At 38.5% G+C, this 27,862-nt stretch overlaps 1 long non-coding RNA gene across 2 annotated transcripts; it reads left to right on the top strand.

The window, feature by feature from the left end:
• Positions 1-374: 374 nt before the first annotated feature.
• Positions 375-26,937, top strand: LOC143657858 (uncharacterized). 2 transcript variants are annotated; one of them, XR_013162986.1, is made up of 3 exons: positions 375-514; positions 2,380-2,499; positions 26,703-26,937. It is a non-coding gene; the product is annotated as an uncharacterized LOC143657858 (long non-coding RNA). The 2 variants fall into 2 exon arrangements; XR_013162985.1 differs by lacking the exon at positions 26,703-26,937 and adding an exon at positions 3,027-3,151.
• Positions 26,938-27,862: the final 925 nt, after the last annotated feature.

Below are 27,862 nucleotides of genomic sequence, written 5' to 3'. Positions count from 1 at the left end.
CGCTGGGCCCAGGGCAGCGGCTGCGCGCCAGGGGGCATAGTAGCTTCGTCAGTGTATTCCCCATGAAGGGCAATTTCAATCGATCGAGGGAGTGGAGTATGAACCACGAGAGCGGTTGCCTAGCGTTCATTCAGCCAGAGCCGTGTGACAGCAGCATCCCCGGGACATGTAACAATGGGAGAGTGCGCGTGACATGGGCAGGGCAGGTGACGTGGGGGGGGCGCATCACCGGGACACGTAACAATGGGAGGTGCGCGTGACATGGGCAGGGCAGGTGACGTGGGGGGGCGCATCACCGGGACAGGTAACAATGGGAGGGTGCGCGTGACATGGGCAGGGCAGGTGACGCCTGGCAGGGGGAGGGCACTTGACAGTGGGAGGGTGCGTGATGGACAGGGACGGGTGCGAGAGAAGGGCAACAGTTAAGGCCCAATGAGGCTGCGAAAGGTTCTGGGGAGGACATGCCGTCCCTTGACCTGCCCAGATCCTGCACTGCACACAGCATCCTTTCTAGGTACAGACGGATTTCTTCACTTCCTTGGACCCCTTCGGTGAAAACAACACCTCTTCTTGGGTCACACAAGTGGCAATGCCCCAAAGAGGAGCTCAGCCAGGCTCTAGGATCCCAGAGCTCATTCCTTTAACGAAGAGATTGTACTACCTTCTCATCATGTAGGCATTTGACATAATAATACACGCAGTATTGTGCACCATGACACGCCTCTAAAGAGCACATGCACTACCTTACTAGGCTCAACTCATGAGCCCAACTTGGTGCACAATGGTCTGCTCCAGTCTCCTCAGACGATGTGGAGCGGGAACGCTCACTTGCCAACAGAGCACCATTGGGCATTGGATTTCTCTTCCAATGGAGCCTGGCTGCACAGTCTGGAACTGGTCTGATCTATGATCCCTTTCCAGATACAGAAGAGAAAGTGCATTCATGCTGTTGACCAAGGTTCACCTGTAATAAGTGGTAGCAGAGATTGACCTCAATAGAGTCATTTCCTGAAGTTTGATACATGGCTTCTCATGCTTTCCCTTATTCCCATAGATACATTCCACTTTCACATCAGGAAAGCACGCATGACTTTGCCATAGGGCATACGTAGCTGAAATATTAAGAATGTTGGCAAGAAATACTTGAAGAATAGAGGTCAGCATCCTTCCTTTGAGGTGTGTGGTAGAATCTGCTTTCACAGGGTTTTTATTAGCAGCTAATCAAGATGATTTTGCTCTCATCTCCAGCCATTAGGGTACCAAGCATAAGTCAGGGTGAAAGAGATTTCTGATTTCTTTTGCATTGTGTTTGGGGGTAGAAGACAGTGCAGGACTCTGCCTTCCCTGCCCCTGGGGTTTCAGTCCTGCCAAGGGAGCTCTTTAGGGTCTTCCAAGCTCTGTTCCTCTCTTTTCACCCTGCCTCTGGAATGGTCAGGTGACTTACCTGGAAAACTATGGGAAGAGTTTGTAGCTGGGCCTGCTTGCCTCGACTCATTCTCTTCTCTTCCTTGAGGCTTACCATGGGTTTCTTCTGTTTTTGCAGCCTTGTGAATTGCTAGTTCTTAAACCTGACCATTTCCAGGGTTCAGTTATAACACCTGGACTGTCACAGGAATGTAAGTTTCTGAACCAAGGTTTCCAAAAAGGAAAGGGGTCATTTGGCCTCCAGTGTCACCCTGTTGTTGTATTTCCAAACTCCTTCCAAATCAGGATGAAACAATGGCATTGTACATAGTAGAAGGCCATTAAGAGGGCCCAGTCTCTGGTGTATTATCTGGGAACATCAAGGAATCAAAAGTAGTAGTTTAGGGGGTGTAAAATGTCCATTTTGAAATGCATTCGATGCTTCCAGGGAGGGTGGATTTGTGTCTGGGTCTTTCAGTGTGTCGGGATGTTTGGCCTAAACAGATTGAAGATTGTTTTGAGTAGGTCAGACAGGTTTGTGCAGTAAAAGTTCTGAGTCCTGTGGAAAAGTCTTCGACCGAAGGTATCAGTTTACTGGGGCTGCAGTAACAAATTAGCCTGAACCCAGTGGTGTGAAATAATAGAAAGACATGATCTATTCTTCATTATCATTATCACCTGTGGAGATCAGAAGGCCCTAGGACAGAACATGCTCATGGCCTAGTCTATAGTCACATTATGACCAGCTTCCTTGGCTTATGGCCACATCAGTTCATTATTTGCCTGGGTCTTCATGTCACCTTTTCATCTTTGCGTCTATGTCCTCTTTTCTGTCTCCAATCTCCCTCTACTGAAAGGAGACATGCTACAGGATTTAAGTTCCATCGAAATCATCTAGCATGAGCTCATTATCACAAGATCATGAACATAATTCCATCTACTAGGATGCTTTTTCCAAGTATGTAACATTTACAGGTCCAGGGACTAGGATGTGGGCACGTCTTTGAAGGGCCACCATTCAATCCATGTTGCTAGCGCATCGACCCTGGCTGATGACTGCGTGTGTTTCCATATGTTGACTTCCTGATGGGTCGAGTAAGTACTTCTATACTCCCTTTCAAATGGGCATCGCCTGTTTGAGTTGCTTGGTAAAAACACTCAAAGCATGACAGCCCTAGGAAGTCACTTGTTGAGCATACATATCTGTCTCTCTCTCCATCCATCCAACCACCCATCCTCTTCTTATCTCTGTCACCTACCTACTGATGTACACGCATTTCTACATACTCTGTCTGCTTGCCCAGCTATCTGTCTGCCTATCTAACCTGTTTTCCATCATCCAGCCAGCCAGCCAGCCAGCCATTTATACATCTCTCGTCTATTCACGAATTCTTCAAACAACGATAGACGACAAGTCTCTTTCCTACACTATTGAATTTTATTCCACAAGCTGAGAAATTGACATGAAGAGACTTTTTATCCTGGGAAAGCACTGAAGACATGCAGACCCTTGCGGTGTGAGTCAGCTGTTTGTGACTACACAACCGATAAATACATGATGGGGCAGAGAATTCCACCCACATCTTCTCAGTCCTCCTCTGCCCCCATTCTCCCATTTGCAGATTCCACTCTTGCTCCCTGGGGACACCAGATGCCAGAATCCATCCTGTGGGCCTCACCTGTGCTTATTCCCAACATCTGCAATTCCCATCCTCTGGAAGGCTCTTCCCTCAGATGTCTGACTCAATTACCTCTTTTTTTTTTATTAATTAAAAAAAAATTAACTAACACAACATTTAGAAATCATTCCATTCTACATATGCAATCAGTAATTCTTTTTTTAATTAATTAAAAAAATTAACTAACAACATTTAGAAATTATTCCATTCTACATATGCAATCAGTAATTCTTAATATCATCACATAGATGTATGATCATCATTTCTTAGTACATTTGCATCGATTTAGAAAAAGAAATAGCAAGATAACAGAAAAAGAAATAAAATGATAATATAGAGAAAAAAATAAAAATAAAAAATACAAAAAATATATATAAAACAAACAAACAAACAAAAAAACAACAAAAAAAACTATAGCTCAGATGCAGCTTCATTCAGTGTTTTAACATAATTACATTACAATTAGGTAGTATTGTGCTGTCCATTTTTGAGTTTTTGTATCTAGTCCTGTTGCACAGTCTGTATCCCTTCAGCTCCAATTACCCATTATCTTACCCTGTTTCTAACTCCTGCTGAACTCTGTTACCAATGACATAGTCCAACTTTATTCTCGAATGTCGGTTCACATCAGTAGGACCATACAGTATTTGTCCTTTAGTTTTTGGCTAGTCTCACTCAGCATAATGTTCTCTAGGTCCATCCATGTTATTACATGCTTCATAAGTTTATTCTGTCTTAAAGCTGCATAATATTCCATCATATGTATATACCACAGTTTGTTTAGCCACTCGTCTGTTGATGGACATTTTGGCTGTTTCCATCTCTTTGCAATTGTAAATAACGCTGCTATAAACATTGGTGTGCAAATGTCCGTTTGTGTCTTTGCCCTTAAGTCCTTTGAGTAGATACCTAGCAATGGTATTGCTGGGTCATATGGCAATTCTATATTCAGTTTTTTGAGGAACCACCAAACTGCCTTCCACAGTGGTTGCACCATTTGACATTCCCACCAACAGTGGATAAGTGTGCCTCTTTCACCGCATCCTCTCCAGCACTTGTCATTTTTTGTTTTGTTGATAATGGCCATTCTGGTGGGTGTGAGATATCTCATTGTGGTTTTGATTTGCATTTCTCTAATGGCCAGGGACATTGAGCATCTCTTCACGTGCCTTTTGACCATTTGTATTTCCTCTTCTGAGAGGTGTCTGTTCAAGTCTTTTTCCCATTTTGTAATTGGGTTGGCTGTCTTTTTGTTGTTGAGTTGAACAATCTCTTTATAAATTCTGGATACTAGACCTTTATCTGATATGTCATTTCCAAATATTGTCTCCCATTGTGTAGGCTGTCTTTCTACTTTCTTGATGAAGTTCTTTGATGCACAAAAGTGTTTAATTTTGAGGAGCTCCCATTTATTTATTTCTTTCTGCAGTGCTCCTGCTTTAGGTTTAAGGTCCATAAAACCACCTCCAATTGTAAGTTTCATAAGATATCTCCCTACATTTTCCTCTAACTGTTTTATGGTCTTAGACCTAATGTTTAGATCTTTGATCCATTTTGAGTTAACTTTTGTATAGGGTGTGAGATACGGGTCCTCCTTCATTCTTTCGCATGTGAATATCCAGTTCTCTAGGCACCATTTATTGAAGAGACTGTTCTGTCCCAGGTGAGCTGGCTTGACTGCCTTATCAAAGATCAAATGTCCATAGATGAGAGGGTCTATATCTGAGCACTCTATTCGATTCCATTGGTCGATATATCTATCTTTATGCCAATACCATGCTGTTTTGACCACTGTGGCTTCATAATATGCCTTAAAGTCTGGCAGCGTGAGACCTCCAGCTTCGTTTTTTTTCCTCAAGATACTTTTCGCAATTCGGGGCACCTTGCCCTTCCAGATAAATTGCTTATTGGTTTTCCTATTTCTGAAAAACAAGTTGTTGGGATTTTGATTGGTATTGCATTGAATCTGTAAATCAATTTAGGTAGGATTGATATCTTAACTGTATTTAGTCTTCCAATCCATGAACACGGTATGCCCTTCCATCTATTTAGGTCTTCTGTGATTTCTTTTAACAGTTTTTTTTTAGTTTTCTTTGTATAGGTCTTTTGTCTCTTTAGTTAAATTTATTCCTAAGTATTTTATTCTTTTAGTTGCAATTGTAAATGGAATTCGTTTCTTGATTTCCCCCTCAGCTTGTTCATTGCTAGTGTATAGAAACGCTATAGATTTTTGAATGTTGATCTTGTAACCTGCTACTTTGCTGTACTCATTTATTATCTCTAGTAGTTTTGTTTTGGATTTTTCCGGGTTTTCGACGTATAGTATCATATCATCTGCAAGCAGTGATAGTTTTACTTCTTCCTTTCCAATTTTGATGCCTTGTATTTCTTTTTCTTGTCTAATTGCTCTGGCTAGAACCTCCAACACAATGTTGAATAATAGTGGTGAGAGTGGACATCCTTGTCTTGTTCCTGATCTTAGGGGGAAAGTTTTCAATTTTTCCCCATTGAGGATGATATTAGCTGTGTTTTTTTGTTGTTGTTGTTATTTCCAGCTCTTTTATTCCTTGAATATCTTAACAACAACAAATAAGATTTCCCAAAGTTTAAAAAATCTTTGAAAAATATACAGTTTCGTATTTACATATCACATGAGTACAGGTTCCAATATCCTACAAACATTGCCATGTTAGAAACAATGGACAGGCATGATGTAAATCACTGCCTCTTGGGTAACAGACATGTCCTCTTATTCCAACTACCTTACTAAAGGCATCTCTTAATAGAATCTGACTGATATTCAGCATAGAAGTCTTAGCAAACACAAATGTTTGCAGTAAATGTATTCAGAAAGCTTCCTTTGAAAGGAATTTATAGAATATTTAAAGAGAGTAGAAACAGAAGTAAACTCTAGTTCGGGAGATAATAGTAACAATTTGTATTATTTTAGAATATACAAATCTCCAGGACATTATGAACCTGCCTGAAATTAGCATGAATAAAGGTGCCTCTCATAGAGTTTTGGTATGTGATAGGGAACTAAATTAAAAATCAACCATTTTATATTCCCATTTATACTTTTTCAGAATCATGCTTGTCATATCAACCAATTGTTCAATCTTTCATTTATTCAACAAATATTTTTTGAATGCCTATGTGTGCGATAGCTAACCCCTATGGAGATACAAAGTAAATTGGGCATTCACCTTAACTTGAAATATCATATATTTCTCAAAGTTAGTCCTTATGAATTCAAATGTCCTATAGGCCCCATCTGCTATGAGTAGAAAAGATAGACCAGGTTTAAAAGACTGGAATGCCAGAATGTGGGGATGGTAGTATCTGCTGGAGGCCAAATTTTTGCAGTAAATATATTCAGAAAGCTTCATTTGAAAGGAATTTATAGACTGGATTAAAGAGAGTAGAAACAGAAGTAAAGTCTACTTTAGGAGATAATGTTAACAAAAGCCCACATTTCCTCATTTGAAATCTTTGAGGTCAGATCATTTTGGAATTCAGATTGTTCTAAATTTTAGAAAGGTATTACAAGACATATACCATATGTTAGACAAAATCAAAGCCTGAGGAAGCTCTTTATAATCAAACACTTCAATATTTCTTCAAAGAAACTCACATCAAATATTATAAATGATGTATAGACACCAGGTCACAAATTATTAAAAAAAAAAAAAACTTTGGGCTTTCAGAACTTTGGGACTTCAGAAATGCAAAGAGTGGTCTGTGGACCTCTGGTTTTGGGTGGGTAAAATATGTCCATGAATTAGTGAGGTAAAGCAGAGGAGTAGATGTAAGAGATATTACAAAGGTAGTAATGGTGTGACTGCCACTCATTAAATATTGAGGCAGAGTAAGAAAAGGGCCAACAATGACTTTGAGGTTTTGAGTCTAAGGGCTGGACACGTGGTGGCCCCATTAATAGAAAAGAAAGGATATAAGAGGACAGGTCTAGTTCATAGGGGGTGAAGGGGAGAAATGATGATTAATTCAACTTAGGATATACAAATCTCCAGGACATTATGAACCTGCCTGAAATTAGCATGATTAAAAATACCTCTTACAGAGTTTTGGTGAATATGTGATAGGGAACTAAATTAAAAATTAGTAGCCTTTTAACATATAACATATTTCATTAATCAACTTTGAAAGTTGAAATCATCCAAATGAAAAAGTCATCCTAGACTCTTCTTATAAGAAAATGCCATGAATGTTGATGCTACTCCACAATCAAAAACTAATTGTAATGAGAAGGCGTAAGTTTCCAAATTCTACCTGGATGAAAATGGAGTAATTTAATCTATTTCCACAAGGCTACATGAGACTGTAAATAAAGGCTAGGACTCAGTTTAAAATAACTATCCGACCCATTTTGGGTAATAGATCAGTGATTTAAACATTATCATTTGTTTAAGCTATCAAGTGGCTGAACCTACATATACCACGTACTTAAATAGGAATGAACAGTGGCCTAAAATTGTCAGAAGAGAATTTATTTGAACTCATGTACATTTCTAGGAATGTAATAACTGTCTTGTATTCTTTATATCTGCAAAGAGATATTGATAGATATTGTTTTGCTCATATGACATATTTACCAAGAAACATTCCAATTTTTACTTTTTTTTCATATTAGTCAATATGCTACAAATGGTTTGCTTCGTTTACCACTGTCTTTAAAAAAAAATCTCTTGATAAAGATGAATGGATAATCTCCTGTTTGTAGGAACCAGTCTTATCAAATAATGTCACTGGTCCCTATCTTCAACAGCTCTCTTGCTGCCTAGAGGCCTTTATTTCCTTTTTCACCTTTACACAGAGGTGCATCTTCAACTGTGAATTCTTTGGGTAGCTCCCCTTGCCACAAGTCTGATGACGATGACAATTAAGCTACAGAAACACCCATCTGTGGTGACGTTATGAGAAGGGAATAAGCTAGGATGGCAGGTAAACTCATCTATAATAAGCTTCGTATACATACATTTCAAATCATCAAACACTATTTTTTTTATCATCAGGTAGTTGTGCATTCTTCACTATGATCATTTTTAGAACATTTGTATCATTCTTAAAAAAAAGGAAAATAAAAAGAACTCATACATCCCATACCTCATCCCCCTCCCTCTCATTGACCCACAGTATTTCAGTCTATCCCATTTTCACCCCTTATCTCCTCCTATCATTTATTCATTTTTTATCCTTAATTTTTTTACCCATCTGTCCACATCATGAATAAAAAGAGAATCAGATGCAAGAATCAGAAAACAAGGTTTTCACAATCACACAGTCACATTGTAAAGGCTAGATAGTTATACAGTCTTCTTCAACAATTAAGACTACTGGAACACAGCTCAACAGTTTCAGGTACTTCCCTGCAGCCACACCAATACACCATAAACTAAAAAGGGATATCTATATAATGCATTAGAATAACCTCTAGGATAACCTCTCAACTCTGTTTGAAATCTCTCAGCCAATGAAACTTTATTTTGTCTCATTTCTCTCTTTCCCCTGTTGGTCAAGAAGGCTTTCTCATTCCCGTGATGCTGAGTCCTGGCTCATCTCCAGGAATCAGGTCCCACGTTGCCAGGGGGATTTGCACCCCTGGGAGTCATGTCCCACATAGGGAGAAGGGCAATGAGTTCACATACTAGTCGGCTTAGAGAGAGAGGCCACATCTGAGCAGCAAAAGAAGCTCTCTGGGGGTGACTCTTAGGCATAATTATCAGTAGGCTTAGCTTCTTCTTTGCAGGAATAAGCTTCATGGGGGCAAACCCCAAAATCGAGGGCTCAGCCTATTGAATTGTAACTTTTAACTACAATGTGTTCATGTAAATACATTCAGACTACCTTTATCGTCAGTCCGATATTCTTGGAAAGTATTAAATGGCCCTTTCTTATACAGATGCAGTTTATTTTTCTCAATATTTAAAGCATTTAACTGTCTGTGGCCTGTGGCATTCCCCCTCCCTAGCAAGGACATAGATTCAAGAAAATGTATTTTAAAATTCCAAAGAAAAACATAAACAGTGCAGAACATTCCAAAGAGATGACTCCATTCAATGAAGAAGGTGGTGGTGGTTATAATACCGTAGCAATCATAATCTTGATTTTATAGTTTAAAAAAGGCCCAGGTATATAAGACAGAGGAAAGCAAACACATTCCTAAAAGGATGGCCTTTTGTCTCGGAAGCCATGCTGCCTCACCTCTGGAGCTACTGACAAGTGGTTTTGCCCTTCTTCAGATATGGTCCTGGCTGTAGAGGAGGGATCTTTGAGATTCAAGACATCATGAAATCTGCTTGGCTATTGCCCTCCTTCACCTGGAGGAAAGAAAAGAGCCAAGGCATTTCAGTGACTGCATGTAAGGCAGGCTCAGGTGGAGCAGCTTGGACATGGAAGAACAAGATGTAAAGGTCTAGCAGCAGGAAGAATTTGGGCTCCATTTAGGGAAAATGCCCCAATAAAAGAATTGAGAGACCAGGGTGCACAGTACCAAGGTATTCTATAGAATCTCATTATCTGGTGATTTTAATTAATAAAGTACAATTTCTGTAGGATGATTGACATAAAGTGTTGCCCAGAAGCTGAGGGATGAATGAATCCACCTTCACAGATCTTTTCGGGCCCTTTAGTTCTGTGATTTGTGCATTATATTATTTAGCAGAAATAATAAAGAACTAAATATGCTTTTTTTTGTGGGTGGTATTAACTACCTTTGTGTGTTAATGTGGTACCTGCCAATTACTTGCATTAAGGCAAATGGCTAAAATATACAAATTAAGTTATGAACACACTGCTACGTTTAACAGATTAAATGAAAACCTGTGAAGATTTCAAGAGTATATTAAATGCATGAAAACCATTTCCTTGATCTTGAACTTGTAGAGGACTTTTTTTTTCCCCAAAGGTGTGTGGTTTTAGAGCCCTAAATGTGTTCTGGGTCCAATGAAAGGAATTTAATATGCACTGAGAAAGTATGTAATCACCTGGCTACGTACAATTCCAATCTTCAATAACTTAGGTCAGGAGTCAGCAAACTTTTTTATGTAAAGGGAGAGATAATAAATATTTTAAGCTTTACGGGTGATAAATTCTCTGTCCCAATTATTTACCTCTCCCATTGCAGCTTTACAATTAAACAAATGGGAGTGACTGTGTTCCAATAAAACTTTATTTACAGAAACAGGCCACAGGCTGGATTCGGGCCACAGACCACACTTTGCAACCACTGATCTAACTGTAGGTATTATTACTGCCACTTGTGGAAAAGTGAACTGAAAACCAGAAAGATTATTTACTTACTTAAGGATTCACAGGTAAATAGAATATTATGGATTCAAATTAGCGTTGTGTGCTCTTCATCATAATCTTTTTTAGAAGATTTGCATCACTCCATAAAAAGAAATAAAAAGAAAAAACTCATACATCCCATCCCCTTACCTGTCCCTCTCATTAACCACTAGTATTTCAATATACCCAATTTATTTTACCCCTCTCCCACCTATTATATGTTTATTTTTTATCCATATATTTAACTCATCTGTCCATACCCTTGCTATAAGGAGAATCAGATACAAGGTTTTCACAATCATAAAGTCACATTGTAAAAGCTGTATAGTTACACAATCATCTTCAAGAATCAAGGTTACTGGAATACAGCTCAACAGTTTCAGGTACTTCCCTCCAGTTACTTCAATATTCCATAAACTAAAAAGGGATATCTATATAATGCATTAGAATAACCTCTAGATTTCAAACACCTCTCAACTGTGTTTGAAATCTCTCAGTCACGGATCCTTTATTTTGTCTCATTTTTCTCTTTCCCCTTTTGGTCAAGAAGGCTTTCTCAATCTCATGATGCCGGGTCCTGGTGAAAACCAGGAGTTCTGTCCCACATTGCCAGGGAGATTTACACCCTGGGAGTCATGTCCCAGGTAAGGGGGAGGGCAGTGAGTTCACCTGCAGAGTTGGCTTAAAGACAGAGGCCATAGCTGAGCAACAAAAGAAGTTCCCTGGGGGTGACTCTTAGGCATAATTATTAGTAGGCTTAGCTTCTCCTTTGCAGGAATAGGATTCATAGGGGCGAACCCCAAGATCGAGAGTTCAGCCTATTGATTTGGTTGTCCCCACTGCTTGCGAGACTGTCAGGAATTCCTCCATATAGTGAAGTTGAATATTTCCTCCATTCTTCTCCACCCCCAGGGCGACTTTGCAAATACTTTTTTATTCACTGCCTAAATTACTGAGGGATATATTGAGGCATCACACTAACCCAGACAAAAGAACAAAATCTCACACCCTGAAGATTCTATGTACTTCTAGTGTTTGGCTAAACTGATCATACAAGTTAAATTAGGTAAGGCGCTAAGCAAAATATAAATTTTGCAATGAAAAACATCTCACACAGAAGTTGAAGTTTTAAAATATGGGCCATGTCATCCTTTATCCTGTATTCTAATTTACATTAGTCCTATCCAAATTAGCTTCATTCATATCTCTAGTTGAAGTCTGATCCTTTTTTCAACTTTTCAAACATTTCCTGTATGGGATAATGTTGACCCTCATAACTTCAGAGCCCTAACTCTGAATCTCCAGTTTCAAATAAGTACCCAAATTTTATGGGAATGATTAGGTTATATACAAACAGCTCAGTATCTCAGAATTTAGAAATAATAGTTACAACTCCTGAATATATGTAACTATTGTAAGAGCTTACAATCTAGGGCCCTTTACAATAGGCTCCAACCTCACAACCCATGCTCTCAACTTCAGTTCTCCAAATTTTTATATTATAGTTAGTCCATATAAGTGAGGCATGATATTTGCCTTCTTGTTTCTGACATTTCATTCAACATATCATCCTTAAGGTTCATTCACCTAGTTGTGTGCCTCACAACTTCATTCCTTCTTGTAGTTACTCAGTAGTTCATTGTATGTGTACATCACAGGTCCCCCTTCCTTCCCTAAGTCATTGTACCCTTAGCCTATTCGCACCAAATTCCCAGTCTCTACCCTATTTCTATCCATTGCAAATCACAAACACTTCCAAGAGTGTGCAAATGTCCATCATGTCACCACACTCAGTTCCTCCAGGTATATATTGAACAGTGGGGTTGCAGGATCATATAGCAACCCCACCCCTAGCTTCCTGTGGAGCCACCACACTGACCTACAGAGGGGCTGCACAATTCAATTTCCCTACCCACACTAAATAGGTACATTTCTTTCTTCACATTTTCTCTGGCACTTGTTTCTCTCTATTCACTTTTAAACAGTTTTATAAGCACATCATACAATCCAACCTAAGTAAATAGACATGCCTTCACCACCATAATCTATATGAAGACATTTCCTTTTGTTCCACAAAGAATCCATACCCTTCCCCCATTCCCCCATTCCAGCCTGTTGACTTTTATTTTCAGCATAATGCCTTTGTTACATGCAATTGAAGCATATTACAATGCTACTGTTGACTATAGACCCTAGCTTGCATTTATTGTACTCTTCTTGTATACCATCCATTTTCAGCACCTTGCAATGTTGACATTCACTTGTTCTCCTTCATGCAAAAACGTTTTTATATTTGTACATTTAATCACCATTATTGTTCATTCTAGGCATTCCTAAGTTATATCCTCTGGGTCTTTACCATCTATCTTTCCTTTCGGTTTCATAGGTGCCCCCAACCCTTATTCCTCAATCATACTCATATTCACCTTCATTCGATATATTATTGTGCTACAGTCTGGTAATATTATGCTATCCATTTCAGAATTTTTACTGTCAGTCTTGTTGCACAATCTGTATTTCTTCAGCACCAAATTCCCAGTCTCTACCCTATTTCTATCTCCTGATAACCTGTATTTTTACCATCAATTCTCAAAGTTCACTCATTAATGTTAAGTTCATATTAGTGAGACCAGGCAGTATTTATCCTTTGTTTCTGGCTAATTTCATTCAGCATGATGTCCTCAAGGTTCATCCACATTATTACATGCTTCATGACTTTATTCTGTCTTACAGCTGCGTAATATTCCAACGTATGTATATACAACAGCTTGTTAAGCCACTCGATGTAGTTGGACATTTGGGCTGTTTCCATCTCTTAGCGATCATAAATAATGCTGTTGTAAACATTGGTGTGCAAATGTCCATTTGTGACCTTGCTGTCATGTCCTCTGAATATATACCTAGTAATGAGGTTGCTGGATCATATGCATTTCTATACTTAACTTCCTGAGGAACTGCCAAACTGCCTTCTGGAGTGGCTATAGCATTTTACAGTACCACCAACAATGGATAAGTGTGCCTCTTTCTCTACATCCTCTTTAGCACTTGTCGTTTTCTGTTTTTTTGATGATGGTCATTCAGGTGGGTGTCAGATGATATCTCATTATGGTTTGATTTGCATTTCCCTAATAGCCAGTAAAGTTGAGTATCTTTTCCTATAACTTTTATCCATTTGTATTTCCTCTTCTGAGAAGTGTCTGTTCATGTCTTTTGCCCATTTTTGTTTGTTTGTCTTTTTGTTGTTGAGTTGAAGAATCTCTTTATATATTCTGGATACTAACCCCTTATCTGATATGTGGTTTTCAAATGTTGTCTCCCATTGTGTAGGCTGCCTTTTTACTTTTCTTGACAAAGTTCTTTGATGAACAAAAGTATTTAATTTTGAGGAGATCCCGTTTATCTATTTCTTTTTTCAAGGCTCATGCTTTGGGTTTAAAGTCAAGGAAACCACCTCCTATTACAAGATTTATAAAATATTTCCCTACATTTTCTTCTTAAAGTTTTATGGTCTTAGCTCTAATGTAAAGATCTTTGATCCAGTTTGAGTTAATTTTTGTATAGGGTGTGAGATATGGATCCTCTTTCATTCTTTTGCATATGGATATCCAGTTTTCCTAATACCACTTATCGAAGCGGGTGTTCTGGTCCAGGTGGGTTGGCTTGACTGCCCTATCAAAGATCAATTGTCCATAGATAGGAGGGTCTATATCTGAGCCCTCAATTCAATTCCATTGGTCAGTATATCTATCTTTATGCAACTACTATGCTGCTCTGACCACTGGAGCTTCGTAATATGCTTTAAAGTCAGGTAGTATGAGACCTCCCACATTATTTTACTTTCTTAAGATGTTGTTAGCTATTCAGGACACCCTACCCTTCCAAATAAATTTGTTTATTGGCTTTTCTATTTCTGCGAAGCAACTTGTTGAGATTTTGATTGGTATTGCATTGAATCTATAAATCAATTTGGGTAGAATTGACATCTTAATTATATTTAGTCTTCTAATCCATAAATGCAGTATGCCCTTCTATTTATTTAGGTCTTCCATGATTTCTTTTAGCAATTTCTTGTAGGTTTCTGTGTATGGGTTTTTGTATCATTAAATTTTTTCCTAAATATTTGGTTCTTTTGGTTGTGATTGTAAATGGGATTTTTTTCTTGATTTCCTCCTCAAATTGCTCATCACTAGTGTATAGAAACACTACTGATTTGGGGATGTTGATCTCGTACCCTTCCACTTTGCTGTACTCATTTATTAATTCTAGTAGCTTTTTCAGGATTTTTGACATATAGTATCATGTCATCTGCAGTGAGAGTTTTACTTCTGCCTTTCCAATTTGGATGTCTTTTATTTCTTTTTCTTCTCTAATTGCTCTGACTACAACTTTCAGTACAATATTGAATAACAATGGTGACAGTGGGCATCTGTGTCCTGTTCCTGATCTTAGAGGGAAAGCTTTCCATCCTTCCCCATTGAGGATGATGTTAACTGTGGTTTTTTCATATATTCCCTTTATCATGTTGAGGAAGTTCCCTTCTACTCCTATACTTTGAACTGTTTTCATCAGGAAAGGATGCCAACTCTTGTCAATTGCCTTTTCTACATCAATTAAGATGATCACATGGTTTTTCCATTTTGACTTACTGATATGGTGTATTACATTAATCAATTTTCTAATGTTGAATCAACCTTGCATGCCTGGAGTATGCAAGTCCCACTTGGTCATGGAGTATAATTCTTTTAATGGGCTGCTGGTTTGATTTGCAAGGTTTTTTTTTTGACAGTTTTTGCATCTATTCATTAAAGAGAATGGTCTGTAATTTTCTTCTGTGTAGTATCTTTGTCTGGCTTTGATATTAGGCTGATGTTGGCTTCATAGGATGAGTTTGGTAGCATTCCCTCCTCTTTGATTTTTTTTGAAGAGTTTGAGGTTCAAAATGCTTCTGAATGCTTTCTTGAATGCTTGGTAGAATTGACATGTGAAGCCATCTATTCCTGGACTTTTCTTTTTTGGAATCTTCTTGATGACTGATTCAATCTTTTCCTTTATGATTGGTTTGTCAAGGTCTATTTCTTGTCCAGTCAATGTTGTACATTCATGCCTTTCTAGGAAGTTGTCCATTTCAGCTACATTGTCTAGTTTATTAGCATATAGTTGAACGTAGTATCCTCTCATTACCTCCTTTATTTCTGCTGGGTCAGTGGTTATGGTTCCTGTTCTATCTTAAAGGCTGCTGGAATGTGATATACCAGAACTGGAATGGCTTATAAAAAAGGGAATTTAATAAGTTGGAAGTTTACAATTCTAAGGCCATGACAGTGTCCAAATTAAGGCACCACAAGACATTACCATCACTCAAGAAAGGCCAATGATGTTTGGGGTTTCTCTCTCAGCTGGGACAGCACATGACGATGTCTGCTAGCTTTCTCTCCCAGCTTCTTGTTTCATGGAGCTCCCTCAGGAGCATTTTCCTTCTTCATCTATGAAGGTCTGTGGCTGTGTGGACTCTGTTGGTTCTAGTGGCTCTGGTGGCTCTTTTTTTCCAAAATGGTTCCCTCTTAAAGGACTCCAGTAAGCAACCCTACCTTGACTGGGTGGAGACACATCTCCATGGAAACCATCTAATCAAAATTTACCATCCACAATTGGTGGGTCACATCTCCTTGGAAACAGTCAGAAAGATATCCCACCCAGAAATATTTAATGAGGATTAAAGAACTTGACTTTTCTGGGGTACACAACAGATTCAAACTGGCATACCTCACCTTCCATTTCTAGTTTTATTTATTTGCATCCTCTCTCTCTCTCTTTTTGTCAACCTAGCTAAGGGCCCATTAACTTTATTGATTTTTATCAAAGAACCAACTTCTGTTTTTTTTTTCTTTTCTTGATTGTTTGCATATTCTCAATTTCATTTATTTCTGCTCTAATCTTTGTCATTTTGTTCCTTTTGCTTTCTTTGGGGTAAGTTTGTTGTTCTTTCTCTAGTTCTTCCAAGTGAACAGTTAATTCCTTGATTTTTGTTCTTTCTTCTTTTTTAAATAAGGTATTTAAGGCAATAAATTTCCCTCTCAGCACTGCCTTTGCTGCATCCCATAACTTTTGATATGTTGTCTTTTCATTTTCATTTGCCTTGATGTATTTTCTGATCTCTCTTGGAATTTCTTCCTTGACCCATTGGTTGTTTAAGAGTGTGCTGTTTAGCCTCCATATATTTGTGAATTTTCTGGTCCTCTGCTTGTTATTTGTTTCCAACTTCATTCCATTATGATCTGAGAAAGTGTGATTTTTTTATGATTTCAACCTTTTAAATTTATTAAGATTTGCTTTGTGACCCAGCATACCATCTACCCTTGAACACTTGATAAAAATGTGTATACTGCTGTTGTGCAGTGTAATGTTCTGTAAATATCTGTTAAGTCTAGTCCATTTATCATATTATTCAGAATCTCTGTTTCTTTGTTGATCTTCTATGTAAATGTTCTATCCATTCATGGGAATGGAGAATTAAAGTCTCCAGCTATTATGGTAGAGTTATCTACTTCTCCCTTCAGTGCTGTCAGGATTGGCCTCATGTTTTTTGGAGCACTCTGGCTCAGTGCATAAATACTTATGATTATTACATCTTCTTGTTGAATTATTCCTTTATTAATACATAGTTTCCTGCTTTGTATCTTTTATTTGTTTTGCATTTGAAATCTAATTTGTCAGATATTAGTATAGCTACTCCTATTCTTCTCTAGGTGTTGTTTGCATGACGTATCTTTCCCCAACCTTTCACTTTTATTCTATTTTTGTTCTTAGGTCTAAAGTAAGTCTCCTGTAGACAGCATACAGATGGGTCCTGTTTGTAAATTCATTCTGCCAGTCTCTGTCTTTTGACTTGGGAGTTTAATCCATTAACATTTAATGTCATTATGGTAAAGGCAGTACTTTCTTGTACCATTTTGTCTTTTGGATTTTATATGTCCATATCTATTTTTTTTTAACTTTTTACCTCTACTGATAGTCTTCATTTCTACAGTGTTCTCCAGACCTCTCTCTCCTCTCTTTTCCTATCTTCCTGTAGTGCTTCCTTTAGTATTTCTTATAGACCTGGTCTCTTAGTCACAAATTCTCTCAGTGACTATTTGTCTGAAAATATTTTAATCTCCCCCTCACTTTTTGAGGACAGTTTTGCTGGGCATAGAATTCGTGGTTGGCAGTTTTTCTCTTTCAGAATCTTAAATATTTCATACTACTACCTTCTTGCTTTCATAGTTTCTGCTGAGAAATCCACACATGGTCTTCCCTTGCATGTGATGGATTGCTTTTCTCTTTTTGCATCAAAATTCTCTTTGACATTTGCCTATCTGATTAGTAAGTGTCTTGGAGTATGTCTATTTGGATCTATTCTGTTTGGCATATGCTGCATTTCTTGGATTGCAATTTTATATCTTTCATAAGAGATTGGAAATTTTCAGTGATTATTTCCTCTATTACTCTTTCTGCTCCTTTTGCCTTCTCTTCTCCTTCTGGGACACTCACAACATGTATATTCATGTGCTTCATGCTGTCATTCAATTCCCTGAGACCCTGCTCATATTTTTCCATTCTTTTCCCTGTATTTTCTTTTGTGTGTCAGATTTCAGATGTCCAGTCCTCTAGTTCACTAATGCTTTCTTCTGCCTCTTCAAATCTATTGTTGTAGGTTTCCTTTTTTCTTTCATCTCTTATATTGTGCCTTTCATTCCCATAAGTTCTATGATTTGCTTTTTCAAACTTTGAAGTTCTTCTTTATGTTCACCCAATGTCTTCTTTATATACTCCCTCAACTCATTATTCTGGTTTTTTTAAATGAGATTTTGCATGCCTGTTTGCACATCCTGAATTAGTTGTTCCAACTCCTGTATCTCGTTTGAATTGTTCATTTGTTCCTTTGACTGGGCCATATCTTCAATTTTCCTAGTATGACTTGTTATGCTTGACTTCCTTAATTAGTTTATTCTAGATCTTGTTTTCACTCTTTTACCTAACTGATGTATGGCTTTGTACTCTATCTGTTCTTTGACATTCAATTCAACTTATTCTAGACCTCTAGCATTGCTTCTGTTTAACTAATCAGAATTTTTCAGTTCTTGTTTTTCTGTTTCTTGCCCTGCCTATATGGAGCCTTTTTTTTTTTTTTAGGAGGATCTCGTTAGATATCACTGGCCCCATCAGATTTTCCAAGACCAGACACACCCACTTCTCAGGAGAGAGAGTAGCCTGCATCAGTTTTCCGTGGTGCTTGTCTACCCATGACTTCCCACCAGTGTAAAGTTATGTGGTGCTTTAATTTTAGCAGACTCTCCCTGCCATGGGCATAGTTGAGACCAAGTCTACAGTAGTAGGAGGGCTTTGATTGCTTCTATTTTCCAGCCCCTGGTGACCAAATCCCCTGAATGAGGACCTCCACTTGAGCTGGGCCCTGTCCCCTTTTCTTTGGGAAGATGTGCCCTTTAAGGAATTAACCCTTTCACCTTACTATTGCTCTGTTTCTCAGATATGCTTTAGTTCCACCTTTGCCTGGGGCAGTGCTGGAGACTGAGAGTGACTGCAGTTCTACTTAATAAGCTGTTAGGAGGTTAAAAAAAAAAAAAAGAAAAAAGGAAAAAAAAAAAAGCAATAAGCATTTTCAGAGCCAGATCCCATTCTCTGGGTCTGCCAATCAAGAGCTTGAGTTGATCTGTGGTTCTATGTATCCCCCAGTTCTATGTGCCCCCTTTTCTTGAGGTCCAGTCCTTTTCCAGTATATCATGCTGTACAACTCAAAAAGCCTCTGTTGTTGTTTTGGTTTTTTTCTATAAACCCCACCCCCTCTCTGTCAGGGCAAAAATACCTGGTTCCTTTTGTGCTTATTCCAGGTTTATCTGTGCACAGGGCCTGTTTTCAGCAGTCAGAATTTGTTAATCAATTCTGTATTTGGAGCTTGATTGAATTAAGCCCTTGGTACTAGTAAAGTTTGTTTCCTTTCCCTTCTGGGAACCAGCCAGCTGTGCCCATTAGTGAGGGACCCCAGCCTCCAGGACTTGTGAGACTTACCGTTCTGTGTGGGAAATTAGCTGTTCCACCCAGTCCAGATTGGTGTCTGCTGTGTGTCTCGTTACTGATGTCTTCCTAGTAGTTGTTCTGTACAGTTTCTGGCTATTTACTAGCTTCTCTGGAGGACAAACTAAATTCCACACCTCACTAAGCCACCATCTTGCCCCTTCCCTTCCTACTGAGTGTTCTTAATGTCTGTGACCCTGCCCATGGTAACTATTGATTGAACAAAGGATGAGAATTTGACCTATCTGTACAGTTTCCAACTATCTATGACTTGTTTGCTTTAGTATGAATTGGAATGAATCCAATAGATTACTCTCTTCGGAGTTTGAACTTAGAGAAACATAGGAAATTCCTGGTTGGAGATGGTTACTCTAGTTAGAAGGTTATGAGTGAATGTTATTTTGGGACCCAGAATAAGAATCCGTAGAGGAAGCTGTGAAAGAGAAAGAAAGAGGTAAGTGCAGTAGCTCATAATAAATGGAGAGCAAAGATTTTATTGTTGAATTTTTAATTTCTGATTCCAGACATTTTGACATATAGATGTGCTTAACTTGTGTCTATGAACATATGTTGTATTATTAAAATAAGTGGTCCATTATTTAATCCTAGTTTGAGTATTACTTTGTTCTTTCAATCAGGGGTCTTGATTAGCCAATGAAGTTATGAGGACTTTAAAAAAATATTTATTTTGATAAAATGCCTTCATCTGTCTTCCTCTATAGTTTTTTTGGTGGGGTTGAAATATCAAAGTCCAAATCAGGATTCCTTAGTTTGTTCCTTAGCAGACAGGTTCTTTAGTCTGTTCTGTAGCAGACAGATAAATAAAAGCATAGAACAGAGCTTATGTCTTTTCTAAGCCATATTTAATGAACCTCCATTTGGCCAAGTTTTTAAAATTCTGGGGTAGGAAGGGGATATATGGACAGGAAGAATATGGTGAAAGGGTAAGTAATGGACTGTTTAGTGCTGGCTTCTCTGGGTCTTTTAATTTGATATAATCATGACATGAAAAGGGAACTCCAGAGCCTGAGCAAATGCTTCCAGGTGTTGGACACAAACACCCAGGATATGGATCCACCCCATCCATCCATGGAACCTTCCAACCCTCTCCTCCAAGCCCATTTCCTTGACAGATATCTCTAACTTGATATTAAAGATATATACATATATGTTTATAGTCACGGTCTTAACTATCATTATAGGCTTAAAAAATTTTAGCATACATGTTTCTCTCTCATTATCAGATTTAAGATGTAAATTTACTATGTCTGATTCAAATAAATATGGCACTTGTGATGCACCATGCCACATTCTTGTGACCCAACTAATTTCAAGACTACTGTGGTAGAGAGTTTGCTCTGCTTGCAAATGTCCCACACAAAGCGTATGCTGAAACTCTCTCCATTTTGCTTTCTCTGAGGCAGGGAGGGTCAGGTGAAACAGGACAATGGTTTACACAATCTGGAAATACAGATGGACTGATGCCCTCTGGGACAACCTTCATCGATGGGGAACGGGAATTAGTGGATAAATGCAGCATACTCTCTGTCCTCCAGTAGATCAACTCTGAGGACCATTCTTCTGCAGTTTCTCAGAATATCCCCAATGGGATTGAGCCTTAGTATCCTACTGCAGCTTTTTCCTACTCTTGGTTTTTCTCTCTTCCCTGTATCACTTTCCCCATGCCACCCTCTTCTACTAGCTGGTATCACTTCCTGTATTAGTGTTTTAGTGTTCTCCAGAGAGCCAGAACTGACATATATATCATTATATACATGCACACATATCCTATAATATATATTTATTACCTGCTTTATTATAGGAATTGGCTCACACAAACATGGGGACTGGAGAGTCTGAATTCTATTGGGTAGACCTCAAATTAGAAACTCGATGAAGGTGGCATCAAGTTCCCTAAGAGAGGCTGGCTTGGCTGGAGTAGAGATAGAAATTTTTCTTTCTGACTGCAGAAGTCGTTTTCCCTTAAAGGCCTTCAACTGATTGGATGAAGTGACTTCTCTCATTGCCAAAGGCAATCTCCTTTGATGATTGTGGTGTGATCAGCCATAGATACTATCAATTGATTAATGATTTAAATCTAAGAAATCCCCTCACAATAACTACCATGTCAGTGCTTGCTTGACCAAACAACTGGACACCATAACTTAGCCAAATTGGCACATGAAATTAATCATCATACTTCCCAAATAAGCCACCTGCATCTAAGTCCTTGTCTCAAGATCTGCTTTGGGGGGTACCCAAACTAAGACAGTGACCAACTGCATAATTTTCACCTACAACAGTTATATTCACAAACAATACATTTTGCTTTCTTGATCTGAAAGTGTGTCAATAAGAGCTATTTAGTGCGATAAACGGCAGAATGTCTGATGAAGGAGAATATCCCTTAAAAAAATCTCTCCCTCCCACACTGAGGTATGTCAACTATCTTCTGTAAATTTCAGTATATTTTACTGGCCTAAAGAAACTGTTTATCTAGTATCTTTTTCACAAGGTGCTCATTGATTCAATCCCAAATGATTATGTAGGGCCTTTGCATACGTACAAAGTAGTCTCTTCCATTTTTCCCCCCTTTAACAGCAATGCTTTTGCTTGATCAAGTGGTCTGGGGAACAGGTTAAGTAGAATGACAAAAATCAATATTTTTAATAGGGTATCTGATTTGCTCATTTTTTGCTGAGATATCATAGAATACTTGAGCAAGGAAGCCCCTTGGGCCTGGTCCTATCCCACTCCTTGATTTTACAGTTAAGGAAAACAAGGCCTGGTGGTGCTAAGTAACTTTTCCAAGGTCATAATTCATGACAGATAAAATTAGAATTCCTAACCCAAATCTTTTCAGTATAGGGTAATACTGAAAACTTTTCAGTTTTCAAAGCTAAATATACAATATTTGTTTCTCCTTTTATATATATTTTTCAGCTTTTATCTATAAAACTACAGGCTCTGATATTCTTCTGTGCTATTCTCAGGTTGGAATAGATCCATGAGGCACAGAAGCTATTGTTACAGCCCCAGAACAGTGTGTGTGGGCATTTTCAGTAGCCTGAGCGAAGCTTTGATCATTAACACTATAGTCAACAAATTGTGTGGGGCAAGAGGCTGAGCCGCCATTGATTCTACCTCTGTGAACCTCCAAAGGATGGCACCCTATGCAAGAATTCACTTCCTACACGGAAGTGGAAGGATCATGCACATTAATAATCAAAACTGTCTAAGAATATCTCTGCACTAAATCAATCCAAGCATTAGCAAAGCAGCCAGAAACATTTTCTCAGTCTTCTCCTTGACTCTCACTTATTTTCTCACCAACTGCTGGCCCCACTTTTTTGCCCTGGATCCAACCCCATTATCAAAGATGCCAAGGCAAGCTCTGCAATTGGATTGTCTGAAAATGAACAACACACAGAGAGTGAGGAACAGATATTGTAACACCCCACAGCGCTTGTTGAATTCACACTCTCAGGGACTCAAACAATCCAGATGATGGAAGAAAATGTCATCTCCCAGGAGAAACAGAGACTTGACAGGTGAGACTGAAAAGAGGTTTCCCATAAAGCAGGCTGAAAGAGAGTGACCATCCTTCCTGGAGAGCAGATAGAAGTGTTGACAGGATCACTTTTATTTTTTCACATGGCCAGGCACCGGGAAACAAACCCAGGTTGGCAAACAAGAAATCTGCCACTGAGCCACCATTGCACCACCCAGGATCACTTTGTAATGTGGTCAAGAAGGAACTCAGTTGTAATGAAAGAAAACAAGTTTTTGAAGATGCCAACCAACCGTAGTTTTCATACAGCCAGCAGTCCAGTCCCCGAGGCCTAGGGGATTTACAGAGGCAGCGCTGACAAGTATGACCTTTTCAGTATCTTCCCAAAGTTCGGTGATATTAGTCAGTGCTTTAGCTGTGATAGGAATTTGGATCCCACGCACTGGGAGGCTGAGGCGTGGGCATACATAACTCGGTGTATTAGTGGCAGTTCTGGAACACCCAGGAAGCATCCCTGACTACCTACCATCAACCATCTACTACTCCTTTCTTAATTCTGACTTCTGTGGTAGCATTGACCACACAAGTGGTAAATCCCACTTGCCCATGGTTTTGTTCCCATTTTGTGATAGATCCAATTTAAAGGGAAGCAGCGCCTACTTCTTACGTTCCTCTCAGTTGACATCATAGGCTTGTCTCCTTCCTGCCATGTACCCCTCATCTGCAATTATCTGTGGGTGTTTTATTTATTTATTTGTTTGTTTGGTCTTACAGACTGGTAAGAACTCAGATTCTAGGACTTCTTCAGCAACATCTACCTTATTTTTTGTAATTCCTGCCTTAATTTAGGTTTCTTAGAAAAAGACTCTTGCGTCAAAGTTTTGCAACCTTGGCCCTATTGATATTTAGGGCCAGATAATTCTTTGCTGTGGAGAGTTGTCCTGTGCATTGTAGAGTACTTCATGGCATCCCTGGCCAGTACCCACTAGAGTATGTGCAGACATAGTGAAAAATATATATATATATCTACGGACATTGTCAAAATATGCTCAGAAGGGAGAATCCCTGAAGGATTCAAGTATAGTTGTAGTTTAGTTGAAAGGTAATCCCCCACAGGAGTCAAAGGAAATCAGTCAATAAAGGTATGCTATCAAGCAAATTCTAATGTGGGAATGAGAATGCAGTTCTGCTGGGGGTCTCTGGGAAATGGTGTAAAGCATGTGCCCCAGAGTTAGTTATCCCTTCAAAGACGTGAGGGAGCTTGGGTATTTATATACCAAATCCCATCAACCATCGATTTAAGTCTGTTCCCAGGGACTTTAATTCTCCAGCACTTCTGTCCTGTTGCATACACAAAAGCAAGTTCTGAACACCTAATGAAAATTGTAGGGTAAAGAGATGCTGTGACTGGTTGAAGTCAGACCAATATGCACAAAAATGGCAAATAGTCAAAGGACTGGGGGCAAGGCATGGCTGGCATCTACTATAGTTTGTGGGGAATCCATTGTTAATTGGTGCCAACCTGTGACTGTCATTAGGCCTTACATCTATAGCTGTGCTATTTATTTGACTCTTCTTTCCATATCCCCAAATACTTCATTATTTTTTTTAGTGCAAGTAAGTACAGAGTGGAAGGCCATTGGGCAGAAAAATAAGAGGCTTACAAGGAAATAAGTTGCCCAACTATTTCTACAGTTGGTCCATGACCACAGTCAACCCTGCACTTCTTTGAGTCTAGCACACAGTTTTAAATGGTGCAGAATCACCGCGGCCCCATGTCTAAAGCAGTTCTATTTATCTCTTACTTTGCCTTCTGATGAAGAGCATTGCTGACGAAATTCTCATCTTCTGAAGTTCTTGAAAGATCTCAAGTGAGTTGTCCTCACAAATGAAGGCAAAAACATTGCTTGGCAATGTCTGTGACTGACAGTATCTTTTTTTAGTTACCTGAGCTCTATGCCTTAATTCTCTACCACTTCCCGTTTTCCCTTTGTTTCCCAGAGTTTTGCAGCAAGCTGCTCTTTAGCAAAGAGAAGCCAAATTCAGACTTAGGCCAAACCCTAGTTATAGTCTGTTTCTTTTTGTTGTTGGTCCCAGCATCACATCCCACCTGGACAGATCTGCCAAGTTTTTTGGATCTCCTAGAGGAGGCTTTATTCTGTCTGCTTGTCTGCACTTGTATACAAAACCTGTAATTATATAATAGGTGAAGTTACTGTTGTGCTATTGTGCTCTCTTTTCTTTTTTTAAACTAGATGAATTGGTCCCTTTTATATGTGAGCTTATTGTTACCTTTATAGCTGTTACAGTTTCCTTCCCCCTGGCTTCTGATCCTTTAGCCTTTATATCAGCAACTAAATATTTATGTAAAAAATCATTAAAAATAATTTATCCTTCAAACATAAAACTCTTATGTTTCTTATTATAATGTGAAATTGTAAATGTAAAAAGAATTTGTTCTTAAAACATGTTATCCCATTTCTAAGTAAGAAAAATAATATACAAAGTCTTGAAAAAGTATTAAATCTATATACTTAATTCCCTCACTTGAAGGTCTGTCTTCTAATTTGTGACACTCTTAATCTATGCTTAACTTGATAAATATTTTATCTGTTAACACATCTATTGGAGATTGATCATGACCTGCACAAAGACATGTTCAGGTCCCACCTCCTGGTCCTGTATGAACTCATTTGTAAAAGGACCTTTGAAAATATTATTAGTAAGGCCGGGCCTTAATCCAATATGGCCGAAGTCCTTATGAGCCAAGGAAATTGGACATGGAAGAGGAAGCCACGGGGAGCAGTCAGAAGCTGAAAATCAACAGAACCTGGAAAAGAAAAGAGAAGGCACTGCCGTGTGCATTACCATGTGCCAAAAAAAATCAATGGCCAAGGATCTCTGGCAGCCAGTCCCAGAATGTCACAGTCTTCAGGGAGAAAGCATTGCCTTGCTGACCCCTTGTTTTAGGACTTGTCCTCTTCTCAAAACTAAGAGCCAATACTTTCCTATTGGTCAAACCAATCCATTGTATCCAACAAATACCATTTTAGCAGCTAAAAAACTAAAGCAACAGACTTTTCAAAGAGTTACACAAAATAGATGAAACTGAAAGTGCAATAAATGCTTGATAAACTGTTGATTGATTGAAAAACTGACATATACATATTAAAGAGAATATAGGGAATATAGGCCTATCTATTTTATGATACTGTACATTTCTGTTTTTCAAAGTGGCAGTCTTTCTTTCAAACTTCATGGAGACTAACACAAAACTCTTCATTTCTGTGGGCTCTGTCTTTCTAAGACCTATGGAACTTATTTGTTATAGCACTACATTCTTTTTCTTTTTGTGTCTCTTCACCTAGCCTTATTGGCTTTCTTATTAATTACCTTACCTAGAACCCTATTATATGAACAAGATAAAACTAAATACAAACTGAGGGGAGGGGTCCCAGAGTCTAACCAAATAGTCTCTTCTTTAGGTCTCCACCCACCTGAAAATGGCCCACCTTGACCTCCAGGATTCTGCAGAATGCAGTCTGAAACCCATCCAACTAGATGTGTTTTCCAAAGAAAATCCAATGTCATTTATATATTTAGAATCTATTTAGCCTAGACCTTCTCCCTCTTATCTAAATACCTATTTTTGCATGGGAGTACAGGAGAAACTATAATATACACAGAGAAAATTTTTCTTATGGATCTCCACTCCCTTTCTTTTGTAGAACCCTAGAGCCAACAGCCATCTTTCCAGACTTCATTCATTCCACATTTCCACCTTAAATGCAAATCAACAGAAAAAAGTCTCTGAAGTTGAACAGCACAAGAATCTACCTATGAAGGCAAGGAAAGAGAAGAGAGAATTGTTATGTTGTTTTTTTTTTCCTCCCTGTCACATAGCAACATCGGATAACATGGGATTAAATGCCCTCCTGAGTAAATAATTACACCTATCCTTCCAGGCCATTAGGAAAAAAAATAAAATGATCTCATTAGATTTAATCTTGACCTCTGGGCCTCCATAAAATTTGTTTTATCTTATTTTTGATACACCTGATATTTGGTTTGAATGATAATTTAGGGATAAGCCTGCCTTATTTTCCTATTATATTGCAAACTCCTTAAGGGTAGTACCTTTTTCTATGCCCCAGCTCTGGATTCTTTACAGGACTCAATATATCACCTAGTACTGAAGCTGTTCTGGTAATTCATGATGAGGTGAATTGAGAAAAATTCAGAGTTCATTTTCTAAACCAAGGTTTGGCAAACTATAGCCCATGGGCCAAATCTGGCTTTACCACCTGTTTTTATAAATAAAGTTTTATTTGAACATAGACATGATCATTTCCTTAGGTAATATCTATGGCTATTTTTGTGCCACTACAGCAGACTTGAGTAGTTGCAATAGATACCATATGGCTGCCAGAGCCAAAAATATTTCCTATCTGGCCCATTACAGAGAGTTTGTCAACCTCTAATTGAAGCTCCGGGTAAATTAATACTTGTAAATCATTTGGAGATTTCTGTTTTTGTTTGTTGATGAGTTACTTTTAAGTCCACGTAGTTTCAGTAAGCAAATTTGCTACATGTGCCTCAATTATTGGCAAATAGCCAAGTGAGTCATATCAAGTAGATATAAAACTAATTTACCCATCCTAATTAATTATGCCTTACTATCTTCTGAGTTTTTAACTATGCAGTTGGGGGTAAAATGGTTTGGTCTTTCCATGTCATATTAGTCAAAATTCTTTTAGCTTTATGCAATAAAAGAACAGGTTGAGATAGCATCCCTAAAACAAAAATAAAAAGGGGTGGAGGAGAAAGAGCTTACCCCCATGTAACCAAGAAACTCAAGGGTGAAACTGGCTTTAGGAAGGCTGGATTC

This window comes from Tamandua tetradactyla, chromosome 15, assembly GCF_023851605.1.
Source record: "Tamandua tetradactyla isolate mTamTet1 chromosome 15, mTamTet1.pri, whole genome shotgun sequence".
Lineage (NCBI taxonomy): Eukaryota > Metazoa > Chordata > Mammalia > Pilosa > Myrmecophagidae > Tamandua > Tamandua tetradactyla.
The sequence above is the reverse complement of the archived record's forward strand: the minus strand, read 5'-3'. Positions and strand labels throughout refer to the sequence as shown.